Here is a 23,379-nt window from a genome sequence, read left to right as displayed (position 1 = left end):
CAAAGTGTACTATATACACTAATATACTTGCTAGTTTTCCAATACTTACGGATTCATCATCAGGGAATTAATTAGTTTAGAATTGCGGTGTATCAAATTTTGTTATTTCTTTTAAAAAAAAATACAAATTGACGCTTGATAAAAAACGTTAATATTTGATATGGTGATAATTAGATAATTCTTCTCCCCAATATATGAGTCGTAGTCCGAAACTATATTAATTTTTCTGGTGCTCCTAGCCAAGGAGCCAATTTAGAGCAGTTGTTATGAAAATACATTCTAGTTAGAAAGGTTATCAATTTTATACTATGATTGCTATGAATTTGAAGGTTCTCGTATACAAATATATAAAGCCATCCATAGCTTAACAATAGTACAAAATCTCTTTTTCGATCTTTTGATACTGAACTATAAATTATTGCGTGTACCACACGAAGCAGTGTCTCAATCCTTCTATAATTAAAATGGTGATTATGTATTATTACGTTTGTAATACCCGTAATTACAATCTTATGTAAGTTGAGTGTACATCTTTGAAAGTTGGAGCAACTCAGTTAATCGTAATCATGAATTGATTCGCTCACTAACTTACACTCAGACAAAGTTTAGGAAATTCTCAATTTCATGAATGAGATGAACGTATAGGAGTTAACCAAGTAATTACCGTTTCTAAATGAACTTTGTGTAGTTTCTCTGGTAAACTCTATATTCGATAATTGATGTATTCTTGAAAAACCCTCCATTTAATCTTTCATATCTTCTTATTCACATAATGAGAGAATAGAAATATTGTTCATCTAGAATTACCTTAAATAAGTTACAATATATACTGAGGTTCTGAGGTTGAGTTGGTAGGAAAAGCCGAAAAATTGTCATAACAGGAATCCGTGAATGGAAGAAGTTGACTGAGATACATTTACTGAGATTTAATAAAAATACAATCGATAAAATATCTCAAAAATACAATCGATAAAATATTTGTAGATGCTTTATAAATGTCGACTATTTGAGTTTTCTAATATCGATTTCAGAGTCGCGGATACTTTATATGACGTTAAAAGAACAGAAGCTTCAAAATATACAAAAATGTATCAGTAGTAGATAAGTGAATAATTGAAATATAATTCCTACAGTGATTCTTAAAAACCTGGTCGCAGGCAACATTCATGTTTGAACATACCGAAATAAATATGGCGAAATTGTCGCCAACTTTCATTAAATGGAGATGACACCTGAAGAAAAAGAAAAAGGACTTTTGAATCTCTTTGAAGCTCAAAGTTCAGTGTTTATTTATGGTAACCATCAAAAACATCGTACATCCAAACGAAATTAGTATGATTGTTTAGATATTCCAAATACCTTTCACAAGAGATATCAGATACCATAAGGTCCAATTAAATATTATTGGTTTCAGATACTTGGTGATGTCGCTGATTTCTATTACGTACGTCATCTGTTAATACCAGTAGTAAGGAAATTACAACATTTCATTTGTACATTTGAATTATATCATCCTGTATCACTGTTCAAAAAAAAGTAGAACTTTCGAGACGCATTATAAATTAAGCAGCAATTCAAATATAATCGTGGATATTTGGATTTGAAAGAAACATGGAGTGGTTGTTTTCAAATTACTAAGAACTTGCATACTATGGAAAAATGTAATCAGGAAAGCGACGAAATGCCATAATAATACCCAGTAGGATATATAAATGAGCATTTTTCTTTGAAATGGTGAATTAATTGACAAACAAATGAAAGTTTCCATTGAATGCTCAGCTACAGCATAATAATCTCGATTGTTTGGTATATTCGAAAGATTATAGTTCAAACGGGTTATGCAGGTTCCCAACACTAAAACTAAAGTTCGCCTTTTTGCCTCAGGTGGATTTGAAGCCGTTGCTCACTCGCTAGTAACTCGATTCACAACTTTGTAAAAACTAGCTATTAAACATAAAATATGAATAAATAAAGTGGTTTCAATAATCTGACTACTGTTCTCCTTGGATGTCCAGACTATTAAGAACACTCTATGCGTGTTTATGGATCAATCAATACAAAAAAGAGGGTAAGTAATTTGACAAGTTGATGGAACTTCAAGTACCTAAGGGACAAATGGAACAGCTTAAGTGAAACGTTGAAGACTGTCAGTTTACAATAAATCTAAACGAATACAATAGTAAGTAGAAGTTGAATAGGTAGATTTATGATTCTTCACATATAAGATAAAAGTTAGATAATGGAGTATAAAATAAGAAATATATTGTATAACTTAATATACGGTTAAAAGATCTTGAATAGTTCCCATCAGGAGTGGCAAAATAATTCGCTTGTATTTTCATTGTCATTGAATCACTCAACAATTTATTCTCGAATTAAGAACTCAATAATAAATAATAAAAGAAAATAATTCATAAGTTCATTAAGATAACGTTGTGTACTATCCGAATGTTGAGAATAGTGAAAACAAAGTAGTTGACTTATTTCTGAATCCTTAGCTATGTGAATAATTTGAAGGGGTTGAGTATACGTAGTTGAGGGACACGTCTGGTTGCTTCGAGGGGGTTGAGCATGCGCAGTTTAGACGAGAAAATGTGAGTGGTTGTTTACAATTCTCAAGAATTGTTATCTCTCCAGTTCATCCAGTAGTAGTAATCAATTATTTATTTGAATTAACTTAAATGTATCATCATAATTGGATTAATAAATTTCATAATGGGAACACAACGTTATGAGAAGTTTTAAAAAAGTGAAAAATTGTAATGTATCTATACAATTATATTAGTGGAAAAACTGGGAATCCCAGGAAATACTGTAGCATTATACACAATTCAAAATATAACCTAAATATCTCTTATAATGCTGATCCATCTAATATTCAAGGTGTTTTCACGTTTTCCAAAAATAGCTTATTCACTTATAAGACTATACTTTTCTACATAATTCCTCATAATTTTGAGGAATTTCTGGTATTGTTAAATAAGCTTCAGTTTCTCATTATCAAATAATCGTCAAACAATTTAACACAATACAAAAAAGACGTCTTGAGAATTCATCAGATGAGGAAAAGCTGGTGAATCGTATATAGTCATTTCAAATTGAGTCATGGATAATGACTGTTAGTTGCTCACTTTTGGCGCGGCCATCTTGAAATGTTCTAACCCATTTTATTACCCTCACAGCACCAGACACATCACTGATTTGAAGCTTTTAGTTCCGAGCAAACGCAGCCACTGGAATTCTCAGTTGTTGGTGGGATTTTAAAATATGAAGACTTGATCGAATGGTATCGTAACGTCGCGTGTAGCGCTATTGCCCAAAACTGTGACCGTAGAGATGCTATCCTTTATTACGATGACTATATTTTCAAGTTTAATTATAAAAACTTAGTATGTAGTTTGTTATCACCAGATTTATAAAAAGTATTTATTAGTTGTGGTTATTTTGACTGCATCTTTAAAGATGATAAATCGGAGATAACAATTCATAAGGTGGGACGATATAAGGTAGGACGATTTACGTTTGACCAGCTATTCCTGGATTTATTTACTCTCAATTTCTTCGTTTACAAATATTATTTCTGCAAACATATAGCGACTTGATACCTTGGAATTTATTTATTTAATTAGGTTCTTTGAGATGGTACTATATAAACTAATATTTTTTATTATTTGAAGGTCTGATTTGTTTATTTATTGTAGAAATGACTCATCAGATAATTTTATAGAAATTTTAAAGTTTAGTTTGGAAGAATTGAAGTTTTTTTAACTTATACTTATCTATTGTCTGTTTCGACATACATAGGATGAGTCAAATGTTTAATAACACTCCATCTAATACATTAGACCATATTTAGCAAATGAATTTCTGTACTTTATAAAATAATTGCAATTAAACGCAAAATTGTTCAATAACTGTGAAAGCAGCATTTGAGAATTATTCTATTGATTTTCAATTGTAGTTGATTAATTGCCTTACTTTGTGATCGGTTATATGAATTTGAATCGATTCTCCATGATTGGACCAATATTACAAAGCTTTTAATTAAATTTCAGATTCATCTATTCGTCTATTATTAGTTTAAACTTTGAATTGCTTATCCAACATCGTTTAGAAGAATATCAATTAACTTTTGATTGCATTCAACAAAATCAAATTTAGTAATTTTAAGAGTTTGTCACAAGTTACTCAAAATTTTTATTGGGAATAGTGAACAATAATTATTTATATAGCTTTTCAATAGTACAGCGGAGGTATAAAATTGCCATGATAAAGGGAGAACGCATTGTAATCAAACAATTTAAAATAGAAGACATAAAATTGAATCATTTTCTTAAATATCGTGTGACTGGCCGTCATCTTACCAGTGGCATTTCTAGAACCTGACCCTTACATTTTCGAAATGACTTTTGAGAAAACTTCATGTATATAAATCAGCCGGAGATAGGTATGATTGCGCTATCTTGCTATATCCATGCTCTCTTATTGTAACCCTCAAAATTATAAAACTCTGATTAACAGTATTGTTAAAGATGTTCGGGCCAATTAGGTTCTTCGAAAATATTACTACAATTACACTGATTGAAACGCGTATTTGGATACATATGAAGATACCATTTTCAATTCCCTGTCTCTGACTCCAGAAAATTTTGTTATGAGGTATAAGCATTATCTATCTTCATTCATGACTTTGGCAAAATAAGACTTAGCTTTATTTGGAGTAGTAGTAGGATTTTTTTCACTGTGGACTGAAGGTTTTTCAATTACATTGTTAACTCCACGCTCAAATACAAAAAACAATTCGGTATATTCGCCTTGCAGTCCTGTTAATATTGCTCTAACTTCTAGATTAGCGCAAATATTACGGCCGGTTTCATAATACGTTCAAAGGAAGCTTTAAATTGAAATTTTTCATTAAATTAAGTCGCGTGTTTCATAATTGATATTTAGCCTGAATGTTCTTCTAATTTTAACTTCAAGATAAAGTCAGAAATGTTTTACTTTAGCACATTAAAATCTACTCTAGCGGCAAACGTGAAATACAAACATTTGTATGTTTGAATTCTAAGCTGACCCAAACGTCTCTTTAATAAGTTTTGAAAAATAAAAGGTTTATGATACAATGTCTAGATATCATGATACTACAAGCTCATGCGATGATAAAAAATATATCGATACAGATAAAAACGTACCAACTGTATCCGATGCTCGTTAGCCAGCTTTCGTTCACGGCCAGATAATATTCAATAACAGTGCTTCGAGAAGGGATTTTGAGGAAAGACACTTTGGAAGATACCTTTTAGACGGTGACAGCGAATATCGCATTCAGAGATACCTCATGACAAAATTAGGAAACGTGAATACAAACGCTGAAAATTAGAGAGAGAGAGAAATGTTTTACTGTCAAAAAATTATCACAATTTGTAGACAAAAGCTGATAAAAACTGAAAAACCAACATAAAAATATCTAAATAAAGATATAAATGAAATGAAATTTTAATATACAAAAAAAAAACATAATGAGTAACAAAATTATAGGTTATAGTAATAGGTAATAGTTTGTACATAAGCATATCAGGAATTGAATATTACTATTAAAATAGAATTGTTTTCAGAATAGAAGGCACTTTCCAGTAAACATTCCCTCAAATTATTACGGAATGCGGGAAAAGATAATATTGATATAATTCCAATTGACAGGTGATTGTGCATTTTTTTGCATTGTAAAATATTGAGTCCTTAACCAATTCTGAACGTATATTAGGTAGGTAAAGGCCGTGCTCAACGTTCCTAAGTGGATAGCCGTTCACTTTTCTGATACTGGAGAAGCGTGCTTATGAATTAGGCAAACGGATTCAAAGATAAATAAGGAGAGAGTCAGAATTTTCAATCTTTTGAAGAAGTCCTGGTGTTTAGTCCAAGTAAATGTCTAACATCTCTCTTTTGTAGTTGGAGGATTTACTTAAATTGAGTTGCACCTAACGTCCACTAGAAGGAATATATAGGAGATGCAAGTTAATAAGGGCATAATAAACTGATCTCAGCGCAGAACAGGAGGAACTTAATTTCTTAGATACGGTGGCAATATGTAATTTCCATTTCAAGAAATTGTCCACAACAAGCCCTAAGAATTTTACATATTCAACGACGTTGAGACACAGAAGATTAGAATCGCACCATGATTTAAAGGTGATTAGGTCACCAGATATGGTCCTATGATGTGCCGTGAGATCAGGGTTGCTCCAAAAGAAAAATCACAAAAAGTTGTTGCAGTGGAGTGATGGCTGTTTAGGCTAGAGTAGACATTATTTAGAAGAGAGAATATAGCATCATTTGTGCATTTTTTACTCCGAAACTCGAATTGTGTGAGTATTTTACATTCAGACAGAAATGATAAAAGCCTCTTAACCAATATTTCTATGATCTTAGATAATATAGGAAGAGGTGCAATTGAGCGATAATTCGATGCTTGATTTTTATCTTCTCCTTTATGAAAACGTATTTGATAAATTTTTGGCTATAATCACAAAGTAATTATTGAGGTTATCAGCTGAAGTAGAAATTATGCTCGATGAAGAAGATCATTCACAATGGACCATGTTTCTTTAGAAATTTTACGAGAAGATCTCATGTTATTTGCTAATATACTTTTAGTGGACCAGGACTTATTTTGCTTATTTTCAATACACCTGAGGGGAAAAGAATTGGATGCTAATGTTTTTATGAATCTAGAAGATTCGAAGTACACAACACCAGAGAGCATGTTCCAGTCAGTTAACAACGCTTTTGAAAACTTTTTTCCTAAAAGATACGGCTTGATTTGGGAGAAGCATTTTCAGTATTGTATTTTACCGAAAAATACTGCTTCATGATCGGAGAGACCTGAATTAAAGACAGTACAGTCGATGGGTTCTGGATTATACGATAATATTTATACAATGAATCTATTATAAAAACAGAGAAAGTCGTAGAAATGAAAATTGTACATCAATCATGCAAAATCGTCAATACTTACGATTAAAAATTATCATTGAATGGAATAATTGGGATGAAAACTTGAATTGGCACACAATAGCACGCCACCAAAGATCAAGCCAAAAGAAATTTTAACTACAAAATAACACTCAATTCTACGTTTAATTTTATTTCTTTTTCTAACGATACATATTGGAAAAGGACAAAGTATTGTCAACCTCTTGGGTTGAAGGAGTCTTCACTTGAGAGACCGTCACATATCTATTATGGGGTCACTTCACTTAAACAACTAAGTCAAAGGGCTCTTTACTTTAAAGGGACCTTTAGTTAAAGTGCCAGTTAGGGTGGGATTATGAAACCGGTCGTTATAATTATACTATAAATAATAGTTCTTTTCAACAACCTTGGAACGGTATCTGAAGAACAAGGTAAAATATTTCATCAGGACTTGTCAGGACATTGAGAGGTTGCTGTATGGATAAAGGTCGGAAGCAATGCTTGCCGATTATTGTTAGTTGATTTGCAAGAAAACTCTATCACAAAACGTAGAAAGAAAAAAATTGGAAAGATATCAAACATATGGTATTAAATTGTATTATTCGGAATAATTGTAATAATTATTGAGATAATCATTTATTTGTTGCATCCGATCTATAATAATTTTGTGTAAAGATAACGAGAACAAAAAAAGATCGTTGTTTTTTATCTGTTTAGAAATATTCACTGGTAAAACGTTACGTACAGATATTGAAAGACGTACATCAATTATTAGCATTTCAAGGAAGTTAATGGGTTTCAATTAATAATTTTATCGTCATAAATTACATAAAATTTGAAGACAAAAATGGAACATGAAAAGTTCACCACTGCTCCAAATGAATATTTCCTAGAGGTCACAGCAAAATTATTGTACCTACTACATCATGAAAAACATAAAGAAGCGAATCTTATTATCAAAACAAGAGCGAAAGGTACAAAAAACTTTTTAAACAACAACTTATTGAGCTAAAAGATTATTGGTCACAAATATTAAAAAAATTGTCTACCCATCTCATAGCTATATCAAACTCTATTGAAAAAAATCGTCCTTACTTAAGACGGAAATTTGTAAATTTCAAAATAATGTTTGTAATATTTTTGTTTTAAATAACCAAAAAAGAAAAAATAATTATTTGGAGATAAATCCCCTCAAAGTTAACAGGAAATGTTCTGTGGAATCTTCGTTTCCATTAATCCAGATAGGGCTTACAACATAACTCAAGTAAATCCCTTTGAATTAAAACAGGCGTAAATTAAAGGAGCAGTTGTTCGAAGGGATATATCCGCCGTATGGATTCATAATTTATAGATATCACACTTGAGGTCTTTTCGGAAACTATGATCCAGGATCCCATAGATGACCGATTAACTGATTTCGTATCCGAAATGTTTGACCGAGTTTTTGAACTTCGCAATCGATTTTTAGTAAACATTTCATATTTAATACATGCATTCAACAGAGGTATTAGTGTAGTATCCATCCAATCTTTCTTCAAATCAAATGAGTGATCTGTTCAATAATTCTTCATCATAAAACTTTTAAAATACATGGAAATGGGCAGAGAATTAACAGTAATAATGAAACTGATAGTGGAAATTATTTGATTTTGATATTGAATATGAGAATGAAAACTTCGACGAACGAGAAGACGGGAAATAAAACGAAACCGTCGATTACTACAAAATATAACAAAAAATAACAGGAAAAATTGAAAGTAGAAAAAGAAAAATCTACACAAAAAAGGTTCTACAAATTATACTCGAAACATGATAATATTATAGTAAATGAAAATGATAACTAATTTCTCCATATCCGTGAAAATATTCGTCGTATAGCTCATTATTATGCCAATAATAATTAATAAAGGATTTATACAAGTTACTTAAGAAAAAAAATTCTAATTCAAAATCAGAATACCTTGAAAATATAAAAGTTATTCATTTAAAGGGTATTTTCTTATAAGTAAACACCTACCCAAAAATTTCAGGACATTTACTGAACATATTCTTCATTTTTATAATTATTAAATAAGAAAATATGCATTTAGTCATATAAATATTATATATACCTCTTTACTAATATACTAATGAATTAAAAATCAATAAAATCAAATACAAGTAACTTTATCTGCATAACATCCTTTTTGTAATGAATTTCCAAGTAGCCTAGTAAAGTATTTCTTAAGTACATATTATTGCACCTTAACTTTGATCATTTCACTAAAAATGTATTTATTCTTATAATATTATGATATTAATGTAAAGTCCCATACTCAACAATCATGGTGATCATATAAACACTGTTCACAACGTCGCTAGGCAGCCCAAACTTTACCCAACCCAATAACTAACCAATTTAAAACAATGAGATTTATGAATGAAACATTCTGTCTCTACCCTTCAATCTCTGGAAATGTCTGAACTATTATATGGTTATTTCAAAAGAGATGATTTTCCAAGAAGTCTGTACTGAGGTCTCAAAAAGTTGATCCGTTACATGCAAGGTTTTGTTCGATAAGAAACAAAAGAAGAGTGAATTATATCTGAAATCGGTAATTCTAAACTCTATGCAACAAAGTGGATGTTGAACAAAACCGGATTCAACAAATCCGTACAACAAAAGACATAGCAGGACTAGTTTCCTCGATTGAGTTTCTTTCTACCTAAGATCAGGAGAATTTGTTTTATCTGATAGTTTATAGTATCCTGATATCGCACATTTCACAATTATGGATATTCTATTGAAAATTTAAAAAAAAAACGTATCAATACCTGAAGTAGATGGAGTTAGATCTGAAACAAAAAAAATATTTCATTAAATTGGTAGTACAATAAATTTTTTGACAGATAATGATTAAGTATTGTTTATTTATACCATTTCGTGAAGCATTAAAGTTTCCGCTAAATTTCATCAGATGTGGCGAAGTGAAAGTACTATGAGTAGCGGGATAAAGTGAGAGTCATTTTCGAACAAACGCAAATTGAATTTAGACATTTTTACAAGATGACCAACAGTCCGTTTCCAATTATCATCAAATGTGCTTCTACAGAATCTCATAACATTGTTCAGTTAAATGTTCTTCTATTGTATATGGTGTTGACTGAAAGTTTTACATATCTCCCTTTGGGGTAAAGCTTAGGGAGAAGCTGTCCCTTATAGTTAATCATTTTGAACAGACTTTTGGATATTTCTAGTATACAACCGGTCCACTAAAAATCACTTTCGAATAACAGGGATATTGCACATTCTTCACTTGTGATAATATGATTGATATAACATGTAAAGAATGTGAATGTGTTTTGAGTACTCTGGAACTAAAATATATGAACGAAATATTGATAAGATGGAATATATGTATTCTATATAATAATTCACTGAATATTACTATTTTGTTCCATTCCAATTAACGTGTCTCGACAACTAATATCATTGACACATGGTACAGTTATGATACAATTATTAGCTACGAGTATAATTACGACACCTCAGCATAAATATTAACAAACTGCTTGAATTATGTACATTGAGAATTTATATTTTACGATATAGACCAATGTCTTTCAAATATTAGATCTGGCATGGTAACGTTACGCGAACTTCCTAGCTGGTGGTACTGTGAAAAACTTGTTAGTATTTGCTTGACTGTCGGTGGTATTTTGCAGTGCTGACAATTAGAAGGATCAGTAGCAGCCATTAGATGTCGAGATGCCGATTAGATGTTGATGTAAGAGTACATAATGCTCAGTAAACTTTTCTCGTGAATCTCCAGATCATTCAGAATATGTTTATAAACGATCAAATTGTATCTTCTTAATAAATAACGGGGAAAAGTAATTTATATCTAGAAATATATCCGATTTGATAAATTAGGATAACAAAAAAAATAGTTCAATAACAACAAATGTCACAGTGTTATTCTATCATAGTATATCATTCAATAAAAAAAATAAATGAAAATCAGTCAACCGGAATTGATTGTTTAGATGAACGACGAAATCACAATATCGTTCGTTTTATATGAAGTTTCATTTGATAAGCTACATCCAATTTTCCATTTTGTTTGTTAAAGAGTTTTCTAATTATCTTTTGAACGGTAAAGGTGGTCCAGAACTTTGAACTTTGACAAAGCTGGTTCTCAAACTCTGTTTATAAATTATATATCAGTATGTTTAGTTAGTTTCTGAAATGATTAATTTTTCTTTGAAACTGACTGCTTACAATCTCATGTATAGTCCAATTACAAGAATAATAATTTTTCGTCAGAGAAAATTTTTAAAATGTGTAGGAGTCGTATAAAAAGTATAACAACATATGGAGGAAAAACATAAAATAAATAGAAAACTATATACACACACATAAAATTTGTAAAAAATATTGATAGTTCTTTTATGTTATGAATGATTTTATATTTATAACATTGAACGTGATTCTTTTAGTGAGTATTTTTGCAGATTTCTGTTTACAACAAATTGATTTTATAATGCATTGGAACTGAATATTCTTTGATCCTTCTCAAACACGAGTCTTTGAAAAATATGTTTTCGTTTTTACACGTGTATATTACCTATATTCCTTTTCAAATACACGTGTATATTCAAAATTTCTACTCAAAGTAGGTTTCAGCGGCGGATGTACGAGAGGGCTTTCGAGCTGAAACCTCTCCCCAAAACATATAAATGTTTCTTGTAAAAATATAAATTGTATACCAATATATTAGTACAAATAGTTTCCTATAAAACCTCATGACCAGGGCGGGATTTTAACAAAAAAAGCAAAATTAATGTTTTGAATGTGCAAAGAAATTGCTTTTGCTTCTTCAAGTTGGAACGAATTTACTTCTCAGTAACTTATAGAATTTTTTTTCATAATATTTTATCTACTTCTGTAATAATTTGAAGCTAAAATGATTATTGTAGTATTTATGTTGCGCACTGAAAATATTTCTTATATTAAAGCTTAAACTCACATCATTTATAAAACATTTGAAAATTGTCACCGACATGTTTCTCCTGGCGTTTTACAAAATATATTTCACCAAGTGCATCAATCTTTTCACATTCAAACACATGTTCTCTATTCCTTGAATAGATCCATAATTTATAATAAACACTTCAATAGTTAGTATTCTGATAAGAGAGTGATTTACCGACTTCGATAACGATGCATATTCATTTATCTTTATGATTAAAAGCTGGTGTTTGTGAAGTAAGGAAGAAAATTCACTGCAATAAAGTATGTCAGGAGGTATTTTTTTATGATGAGTTAGGGTTATTATGTCATATTTTCAGAGTTAAAAATATAGATTAGGTCTTCATCCAAAAACGCAAAGATTCATAAACGACGCTATACTCAGACCAGATGGAATATTTTAATATTTTGATTTTTGTTTCATTCATAAATAAATATATATATATATATATATATATATATATATATATATATATATATATATATATATATATGCATCTGAATGTTCTCGATTTTAGGTATTTTCTGTTTTAAAATTAGTTTTTTTTGATAAATTGAAAAAAATATTATTATTATATTATTTATTTTATTGATAAAAATCAAAGAAAACTGTGAAATAAGTATGATGAATGAATATTGTGTTTACAAACATTGTGGACAACAATTGTGAAAAGTGTTACTTCAAATTATTAAAAATGATGTAATAGATTGCTATCAAACTCTAAATCTTATTTCCAACTTGTAGTGGTAATGACATGAAGTTAATTATCTTAATGTCTCACAATCACTCCCAAATTTTTTTTTAGTAATCAAACTTCTTTAGTAGATGTTTGCAAGAAGGAAGATGTAAAACTTTCTAAATAGAAGTGTATGTGAGAACGTATACATACTGCCAGCTGTAGATATCCAAGAACTTTCTGTACCACAATTTTTCATGTTATTTTTTTGAATGTTATTCGATAGATTTTTATAACGTAGACAAAGAACTCAATCATTAACTTATTTCATTTTCCGTATCCTACCCTCTTTAAACGTCAAAACTTCTATCCAGATGTTTGATGACTCTCCCTAAATTGAGAGCTGTACCCATTTGATTCGTATGTTTATAAAACGGAATTTCCGAATTGATAATTGTGAGATTTACTTAATAATTTCAAACAATTGATTAAGGTTAAGCTCTTTTAGATGTTTTAGAAGAGGTTATAAAGTAGTTATTTATGCAACAAGTGAGTAAAGTAATACGTTTTTTCACGAGTAGGTGAATGCAGCAACTCCTACGAGTGAAAAAAAGTTAGTTTACTCACGAGTTTCCTAAAAAATTTTTTCTGCGTAGACTTAAACAAATGTGACAAAACTCTTTTCAATTTTTATTTTGTAATAGTAATATTAAAAATACAACAGTGACCATTATTAATTTGAAGTGCAGAAGAAGTTACATTACTATTGGTGCTTGGTCTATAGTTGTATTAGTACTTATTTGATTGTTGGTAGGATCGTGAACATTTACAATGTTGCTTGAAGTCGAACAAGTTGTTCCCGTTAGAATTTTCACTGCGCAATCCATTTTGATTTTTATTGAGTCGTTTACGTAACCTTCCGCAACTGTGTTGGATTTCCACCCAACGTGCTTCTTTAGTTGAATTATATTATCACCGGAATCCACTAATAGAGACACCAAAGAGCGTCGAAATGTATGCCCAGTGTAGTTTTTTGGATTAGGTAAATTCAAATATGTTGCGATAAGTGAGAGAATTTTTGAAAAGGTATTGATTCTTACAACTTGGATTTTGTATTTTCCTTTTCTATACTTCATAAAGAAATGATCTGTTTTGACATTTGTGGGTCGACGTTAATAAGATTTTTTATAAATTTTTACCAAGTTCAATCTATTTTATTTCACCAATAACAGTAAATCGACGTTGAACTTGGTTTTCTGTATCAGGTACTGTGATAACTAAAACATTTCTGGTATTATTAATATCGTCACGTTTCATTTCATATAATTCCTCCCTCCGCAGAGCTCCTGCGATTCCGAATATTGAAGCAACCTGAAACATATTACAAATAATATATAAGCTAAATGTGGGTCTGTAGACAACCGATTTATTTTTCAAATATATAATGAATATCGAATATTTACTGATGTCTACGTGGTTATTTACCATTAGGGTTTTAGTTTCTGAGTAAGCTAGTAACACTCTTTCTGTGAAGGTGGTCATGCATTTTTTAATACGCCACTCCATGAAAGAATGATATTTCTATAAATACTGTTCCCAGGATTTCTCAGGGAGAAAATTCATAGTTGCTGCAGTTGCAGTTTCAACAACGTCTTCTGGTGTGCAGTTTAAACTTTCTTCGCTATCACTTTCCATCACCAATAATAATACTACTCTCCTTTTAATTAGACACAAAACGAATTTTTTCTAACGAATATCAAGGAAAGCGTTCACAACCCACTATTTTGTTAAAACATTTTTATAATTGCGTTAAAACCGATTGAGAAATTACATTCTGTATAAATGCAAATGAATGAAAAAAGAAAACGTGAGAATTATGACTGACGTAGAAAAAATATATTTCTAACCACTGATTTTTAGCGTGAATAATTTTCGATCCATTTACAACAAAGTTTTACGACTGTTATCTGGCTACTGTTTTCTCTGTCAGATTCCACTTTTACAATCTAAACTTAGAGGCGAGAACTTTGAGGATATATAGGGTCTATAAATATCTCTTTAAGAAATTTACCTAAAAAAATTGAGTTTACGCTTGTCTAACTCTACGCATTTTTCGATTTCGCTAGTATCCAGTGTTTATCCTATTGGGGATTTATTGGATTACATACGTAATAGATTCTGGAACTGCGTTTGACATTTGAATAGTCGATTTATGTTCCAGCTATAATACTTCACAGAAGATTCACAAGGAGTTCAAGGATAAGAGAATAATAATCCTGGCATCATTGATAATGGATGAATTGAAGAGAGTACAAAATTTTAACATAAATTCTTCATCTACAGATGTCCACTTAGATTTCTTAGATTTGTCGTAACTATTTGAACAATACTACATATATACAAGGCTATACATTTTATTCTATATCTAACCGTTCAAGCTCACCTTTTTTTACCCTGTATTTTTTGGGTGGTCAACATTTTTACTGTTTATTCCAGTCACGTACTCCCAGATATTGCATTTTTTGCACAATTTGATCTTTCCCCTCAATTTTCTCTTCTATTAGACAATCATTTCTCGTTTGGACTCCATTCTGTTATCTTTCATGTATCCTACCGTTTTTCCATTCTTTTAATCAGTTCGTACCATTGTGTTATTTTTGCTGTAGTTGTATTTACCATATCCTCATTTTCCAATATATTTATTCCAACTTTCTATGGTCCATCAATTTTTCTCTCATATAACCTTGGTTGGTCTTCGTCCATATTTGTTAGGCTCAGTTTCAGCGGCGTATGTAACTATTGGTTTTATCTCAGTCTTATAGATATATAGAAATATAATGATTTAACAATAATAACTGGAAACCAGTTCGACTATCTTTTGGAACGACTCTGGTAACAAAATTATAATATACAAGGGACAGAGCCATCAATAAATTCAACCAAATTTATCATCATTTAACATTGTAGCCTATTTCTTATGAATTTGCGCCGATAAGGCTAAACGTGCTGAACCGCAATTATAGTAGAAACCCGAATTTAATATGTCACATCTTGGATCAAAATGAATTGTGTCGGAAAACGCAGGGTGTTTAAATAGTGAAAAAAAGAATTGACTTTCATAAGACAGTAAAAAAGTAGTATCGTGTCTTCAAATGTGGAAGACAGTCGTATGCAGATAAACATGTACGTGGCGCTGCCACATCCGCCAATATATTCGGAAATGTTAATTCCATGATCCCGTTTTACCAAATTGACACATGACTATTAGATAAATAATTCAAGAAAGTGGTCTCTCATATCATGAGGTGGATAATAAATTGAATGTAAAACTGAACTTGAGAAAATTGTCTTCACATTGAATAACACGTGAAAAGATATTTGCAGTCGTCTTTCAACGCATAGTAGATGAGACCATGAAAATTGTCTATCAATATTTATGACAAATGAGGAGGTATGGATCACTATCAAATAGATCATAAAAAGTAGTCAGAATCCTATATGCAAATTTCTTACCGTAATTTCGGTCGATGAAGGCTCATTTTTAGGAGGTTGTCTGCAAAAAAGAGCCACAATAATAGGTGCTTACGAGAATGTAATGATAGCTATTTAGCCTAGACCAGTTCCATGCATAAACAAAATATTGCGTTACCATAGCAACGAACAATGACTTATAGAAATTTGACGTCAGAAAAGTAAACAAGAATTACGCAATAAATTAAAAGATAAAATATGACCACCGGAATTGTAAAAATTGGAAAATTTGGAATATCGATCCATCATGAAATACCTGTATTTAAAAGGGTTAAGAGGTAAGCAGATTCACGAAGATATGCTCAATACCCTTGGTGATCAATGTCCTTCGTATACGACCGTGAAAAATTGGACTGCAAGCTTCAAAAGAGGTAAATTTTCTATTGAAGTTAATCCGGAAGGCCAGTTTCTGTGTCAGTCCCCGCAAATATCGATGCAATTCATGACATGATTTCATCAGACCGTCGAATTGGGCCAAAACGGATATCTGAAGCACTGAATATTCCATACGAACGCGTTGGTCATATAGTTCACGTCAATTTGGACATGAGAAAAAGTGCTGCAAAATGGATTTGAATGTTGACCAAAAGCTTGCAAGGGTAGAAGCATCGCGTTCGATTTGTAGACTTCTTAATCCGAATTCTTACTATGGATGAGACTTGAGTACATTTCTATTATCCAGAAACAAAACAACAATCGATGGAATGGCGACACTCTGGAACCTAAGAAGTTTCGTATCAAAAAATCTGATGGAAAAGTTCTTTCTTCTGTTTTTTCGGATTACCATTGAGTAATCTTAATTGATTTTTTGGATATGGGTAGAACAATAACTGGAGATTATTAATATTCCACATCACTGACCACTCTACGGGAGAAAATTAAAGAGAAAAGACGAGGAAAGTTATACTAAGGTGTTTTGTTTTTGCAGGACAACGCCTCTGCATACAAATCTCATGTTGCCATGAAAAAAAATCGTGATTTAGGGTTTGAATTACTAGAACACCCCCCTTATTTGCCATATTTGGCTCCGTCCCACTATCATCTTTCCTTAACTGAAAAAAAGTTTGAAAGGTCGTAAATTTAAGGGGAAAATATGTTGAGTAATAAAATATTTAGACATTGAAATTTTGTTTGGTTCTATAGTAGGCTAAGAATTATTTTTCAATATATCCTCGTAATAGTGAGAAAAGGGAGAATGAAAATTTCCACTAAGAGCTGAGATAAATCATTCAATGATGTAATTTTGAATAATACAAACTCTTCTACAATTATTTTCATCAAAGTTTCCATTTTATATTTGAATATTATTCATTCCATGAATAATTGATTACAATAAAAACTTTCATGTTGCGGCTTGCAGGGGATGATCAAAACGAAAATCTGAGAAAAAACTATAACTAAAGTTGCGAAATTTCACTTTACTTCCGTATAGGCCCGATTAGGGATCATAATGAAAACACGTTAGTATATTTTCTTGGCTTTACCAATAATTGGATTGGTTTAATCTTTGGTGGTCAATTTTTAGAGATGTAGAAGCATCGCGTTCGATCTGTGCTCGATTTGAAAACGATTTAGACATCTTAAACCGAATTGTTGGTATGGATGAGACTTGGAAACATTTCTACGATCCAGAAACAAAGCAGCAATCGATGGAATGGCGACATTCTGGTTCTCCAAGACCTAAGAAGTTTCGTGTCCAAAAATCTGCTGGAAAAGTTCTTGCTTCAGTTTTTTTGGGATTGCCATGAAGTAATCATGATTGATATTTTGGATAAGGGTAGAAAAATAACTGGAGATTACTATTCGACATTACTGACCACTCTAAGGGAAAAAATTAAAGAGACAAGACACGGAAAGCTATCCAAAGGTGATTTGTTTTTGGCTCCGACCCACTATCATCTTTCCTTAACTGAAAAAAAGTTTGAAAGTTCATAAATTTTCTTCCAACGAGGAGGTAATAAAAGCTGTGGAGGTCTGGTTTGCAGAGCAAGAAGAAACATTTTTTTTGAAATCTCTAGAGGCGTTGCAGGTTCGCTGTAATAAATGTATCCAATTAAGAGGCGAGTATGTTGTGTAATAAAATATTTTGTCATTGAAATTTTGTTTGGTTCTATAGTAGGCTAAGAATTCTCTCTCTCTCTCTCTCTCTATATATATATATATATATATATATATATATATATATATATATATATATATATATATATATATATATATATATATATCTTATATACCAATTTAGCTCAAAAATTACGTGAGTTATTGCCTTTGCAACTGTCTCAATAGCAAGAATGGCTTCGAATCAGTTAGACATCTACAATATTCTTCATATCTGGAACGATTGCCCTCGAATCAAATTTGTGATAAGTCAGTGGCTTGTGAAGTTTGAATATTGAACAATCTTCCTTACGAGATACATTAGAAGTACTTGAATGTCGAGGAGAACAATTTGTTAACTTCAGTAAAGAATATATAGAAGTAACAATATCTTCGACAAATTTCCTTTGTAAGTGGGTGAGGGGAGAAAACATGAAATCAGACCTCATATAAGTGTAAAGTTAATTAGCAGCAATCTATTTAATAAGAACATATTCGCTATATTTATACCAGAAGATATTTCAATTGGTCACATTCAGTGCATAGAGGTAAAAGTAGCGATCGGGAATGTTTTGAGGATTCGCTTTCAAGCCTTTTTAGATTTCTGTCAATTATTAATTTTTGACAGGTGTATTTTCAATATAGAAGCAGTTTTCAAATTTTAAAATGTTACATTAAAAGTGGCGAATATAGTGATACTTTTTGTAGTTTTTCTTTAATGAATTACGAGGTACATCCATCACTCCTCCACTTTTATTTGTATACAAAAATGAACATAATTCAAACGAAATAGAGAGAAATTCATGCAGTTCTAATTTATTTTCCGTATCTTCACAAACGAATTTAATCTATTTTCTGCAGAGCTACTACTAGAACTGGTCAGGCTTTGTTTCAGTTTTTGTACACTTTTCTCAAGTTTCACTTCTGCTACCGTTACTTAGCACAAATTAAAAGCATCAGGTATCATGGCATCCCCTCTAGAACGTGTTAAGTTTGAAATTGTTCAACGATTTTCCCTTTTGGAATGTGACCATTGCTTTGTACCTTATGTAACATGATCTTGAGTTGACTTGTTCCCTTATAAACTTTCCAAACAAATTCATTTTGATTTCTCCGTGGACAGCAAAGAACATTTTATCAGGCCTCTGACATCAACAGCAAAACTTCATATCAAATAGAAAGTTATAAAATTGGAATTTTTTCATCGTTAATATATCACTTTATTGCGAAAAACTATAGAAAAATTGGATAGTTGACGCTAGCTACGCCATTTGCATTTATGCTTGAGTTGATAACACTTAAGCCTGTTACTATTAAATGAATGCGGTGAGTTTTTAATTTTGAGGGAGGATTCTACAATAAAAAATATCGTTTTATCTAAAACATAACAGCTTGTCAAGTTAATTGAGTGGTATATTTACAACACTGCATAGTATATTTACTAAGTATTTTTATGATAAATATTTGAAAAAAATTAGAAAATTATGAAGTTGAATTACTAATAAAATTTCTTATAGGATACTGGTGAATAAATTTCATGAAATGTTTTGTGACTCCTCAAACTGAATGGAATTTTGTTCAGTAGATATATAAAATTATTTAGCGTTAAAACTTTCTAGACATTACTGAAGAAATTTTTAACAGTGTATATTCAAACCAAATAATCTACTCAAAACATAAAAGCACCATAAAAAACCTGAAAATAAGATGAACGCTTTTTTTCTTGCTTCCAAATTTGTAATATTTGATATAATATTAGGAATATGGAGTATTCCACATTCTCATTTCCAATTTCAATAAACTTTGTTGGCACACAATGATTCTTAGCCATTTTTTTATCATTTTGAATCGAGTTGTCGCAATAGCAACGGGTATACTGAAAACTAACTGAGATGAAATAATCTCATTTGGTTATATAATTTATAAAGCCTAGCCAATTTTATGTATGTACTTGATTTACACAGCAAAATTACTTGATTTATCTAGGCATATTAGGCGATAGTTTCCAAGAGTTTGATTGCAGTATCTACTTGATATTTGTTTCAATAATAATTTAAATTATCTTTCAGCATGTCTCCAACATCTGAGGACGTTGCTTAGCAAGCTTCTGTTCTCTTTTCAGAAGTTGATATTTTTAAAAAGAGCTTCCAATATGTATATATGTCTAAGACGCAGAATGACCAAGAAAATGCTCCAAATATCTACAAATTATTGTTGATTTTAATATTATTTTATTTTGATCCAAACTTTGAGCAAAGCACATCTTTCAATGCTGTGACCAGAAATATATATAGTGTCACTTAATTAGATTATAGTTAAGTAGTGATTTTGATTTTTTTCAATATGGATTAAGGAACATAGATGATAGTAGCTAGTGCGGTACAGAGAATCTCGAAAAATCTGATACAAAATAAACTGTCAAAATCGACAAAAAACACATTATAAATTGATGATAATTGAATATCACTTACTGGTGGTGAAAATTTGTAGTAATCAGAATAGAGAATATTATACAAAAAATTTATAATTGGTTATAATTTCATAGTTCTTCAAAATATTTTCCATTAAGATCAATACACATTTGCTTGCGTTTGAACCAATTGTCATGTAGGGAACCATGGACCTCACAATTTATTTTTGATCTGCTGATCTAAGGGAATAAGAAGAAATCATTTGATGCTAATCAACGACTGTACGGCAGTTGACCCATCAATTAGATGTTTTGACAGTTCAATAACGTTCTTTTTTTGAACTGATGTGTGAGAGCTTCAATTGTTGTAGTGGAGAATGATTCGTCTTCTGCAATTGGTTTCCCTGATTTTTTCGAACACTCCTTGCAAACAAATGCTGGTGTACCATTCATAATTGACCGTCCTACGTTATCTTATGGAACGGTGGCAACTTATTCCGAAAAAAACAGGCGACCATTTGCTTCGAAGTTCTTCGTGCGTAAACTTTCTTTGCACCAATCGACACGAGTTTCTTTGATCAACTGTGAACTTATGCGGAATCCAACGCAAAAAATCTTTTCAACAACCAAATACTGATGCAATATTGTTTATACGCAGGTGGAACTAATAATCAAGTTTGCCTCAATCTCACGGTGAGTCATGACGATCCTGTTTTCAGCCAATTTTGGACGACCTTCACGAAATTTATCTTGTAGCGAAGTGCGACCACGTTTGCATTTAGAAAACTAGCGAAAGACGATGGCTAGCGATACTGCATCATCACCAAAAGTCGATGCGAGTTGAATGGCATATTGCTATTCAATTCCGTTTTTATGACTGTTTCGTATCTATAAAAAATTCAAAAAGCACTCGTATGACAACACGTTCTGAGTACGTTCATCATTAAAAATGTCAAACTTTCTTTTGCCACTGCGAACCCAAATTCCATGTATTATCCAACTTTTAAAAAAATGTTTTGAGTATTTGGAATAAGATATGAAGATCGTCCTAGTATTAACTGTGGTATGGTTAACAAATCATGGAAAAAATTTAATTAGTAAAGTTGGTTTCCAAAACTCATTGTTAGGATTATGAGAATTAGAAACTTGTCAAACCAATGTTTCGCAATAATTCATAGTGGACTTGGTCTATCATAATAACATCAAGAAAATATCATTCCTCACTGCGTGAGTTCTCCATTTTGGACGTATGTAAGTAATGATAGAGGAAACATTTTATAATTTCTAATATCTATAAATTATGGTTTTAAATATTCATACTTTATTTTGAAGTAGATGTTTCGTCATTTGACATGGAAAAATTGATAGAATAATTGCAGTGTTTCCAGTATAATTATCTGATTATATATTTCCATGAAAGAAGTGTCAAAAGTTCATCATTTCTTCAACATTTTTGACTATGTCAAACTATTATTACTAAATTCAAATTGTGAGTGGGACAATACACATTAGGTGGTAGTTTCATATTTCAACTTGAGTACCTTCGTAGACATCACACTCATTCGCTACTTTTTTATACCCGTATTCACAAAGCTTTGTCAGGTTCAGATAATTGTCATTAAAAATGCAAAGCAGTCACTACAAATCTGCTATTTTAATTCAATTGGAAATGTTTTATAAATCATGACTTTTAAATTAGTTAATTTTTATTACATTATAATTAATTGTGATTTAATTTACTTCTAAGGTGACATAGACGTTAAGTTTCTTTTTAAAGGTGTTGCACTCTACATTGAGATTTTTTGCAGAGTTGGTGTGAATATCCGAAGAAATGGTTTGCTATATTCTTCTTTTCATAATAAGTAATAATGGGGCTTGATAGAAAAATACTATAGTGTGTACATATATCTCCTTGACAACCCAATAATTATCAGACTGGACTGTTTTCTTTGGGCCATTCAGTATAAATTGATGATGCACTCACCAATTGAATATCAGAAAACAATCTGCTTCAATAATTCAAAAACTTTTCTTCCTTAATTTACCCTAAAAATTGTTAGATGGCTCACAATTTCGACTTGGAAAGTTGGAAGGAAGATGACTTATTATACTTCCTGTTGTTATTTTGAAACATTATTAAGTCCATTTCTCTCGTATCCCAATGGGAATAAAGCTCAAAAACAAAAGGAACAATAAATGCCGTTAATAGTTTGAGAAATGTTCGATACAATTTCCTGATGTGAAGAAAACAAAAACTTATTCATATCTCTCATAAACTTGTTACTGCAAAAATAAGGTTCATGTACTAAATATGCTTTAGTGTTATTTGAACAAACATTAATTTGAATTTTTTTCTCAATCGATAAAGAGTTGACCTAAAAGATGATAGTCCAATCAAATGATTATTAACGGATGCATTTTCCGATTAGTTCTTTTTAATATAAAAATTCATGTTTTCAATATGGAGGCAGGAAATTGTTTTGGTTATAGCAAAAATTGTCATGCAGGTGTTCAAAAGTTCATCGGTCAGCATATATAATTATTTTTCCCTAACTTAATAATTGCAAAGATACTTCAAACATGTAAAAAGAGCTGAACATAGCTTTCAAAATGCAACTTACATTGCAATTGAATATTTTTGTTTGATAACTGGCTTCTAGCTATTATTTCCAGAGTTAGAG

At 31.0% G+C, this 23,379-nt stretch overlaps 1 protein-coding gene across 6 annotated transcripts in view; it reads right to left on the bottom strand.

The window, feature by feature from the left end:
• LOC130898025 (FMRFamide receptor) overlaps positions 1-23,379 on the bottom strand; it is a 398,483-nt gene that overhangs the window by 179,761 nt on the left and 195,343 nt on the right. For 3 of the 6 annotated variants that reach the window (XM_057807055.1, XM_057807056.1, XM_057807059.1), the window contains one exon: positions 9,787-9,807. The exons of the other annotated variants lie outside the window; for them this stretch is intronic. The gene's annotated coding sequence lies outside the window, so the exon portion shown is untranslated. The remainder of the gene's footprint in view (positions 1-9,786; positions 9,808-23,379) is intronic. 6 annotated transcript variants of the gene reach the window in all.

The sequence above is a fragment of the Diorhabda carinulata genome, chromosome 9 (assembly GCF_026250575.1).
Source record: "Diorhabda carinulata isolate Delta chromosome 9, icDioCari1.1, whole genome shotgun sequence".
NCBI lineage: Eukaryota > Metazoa > Arthropoda > Insecta > Coleoptera > Chrysomelidae > Diorhabda > Diorhabda carinulata.
This window is presented reverse-complemented; position numbering and strand designations above follow the sequence as displayed.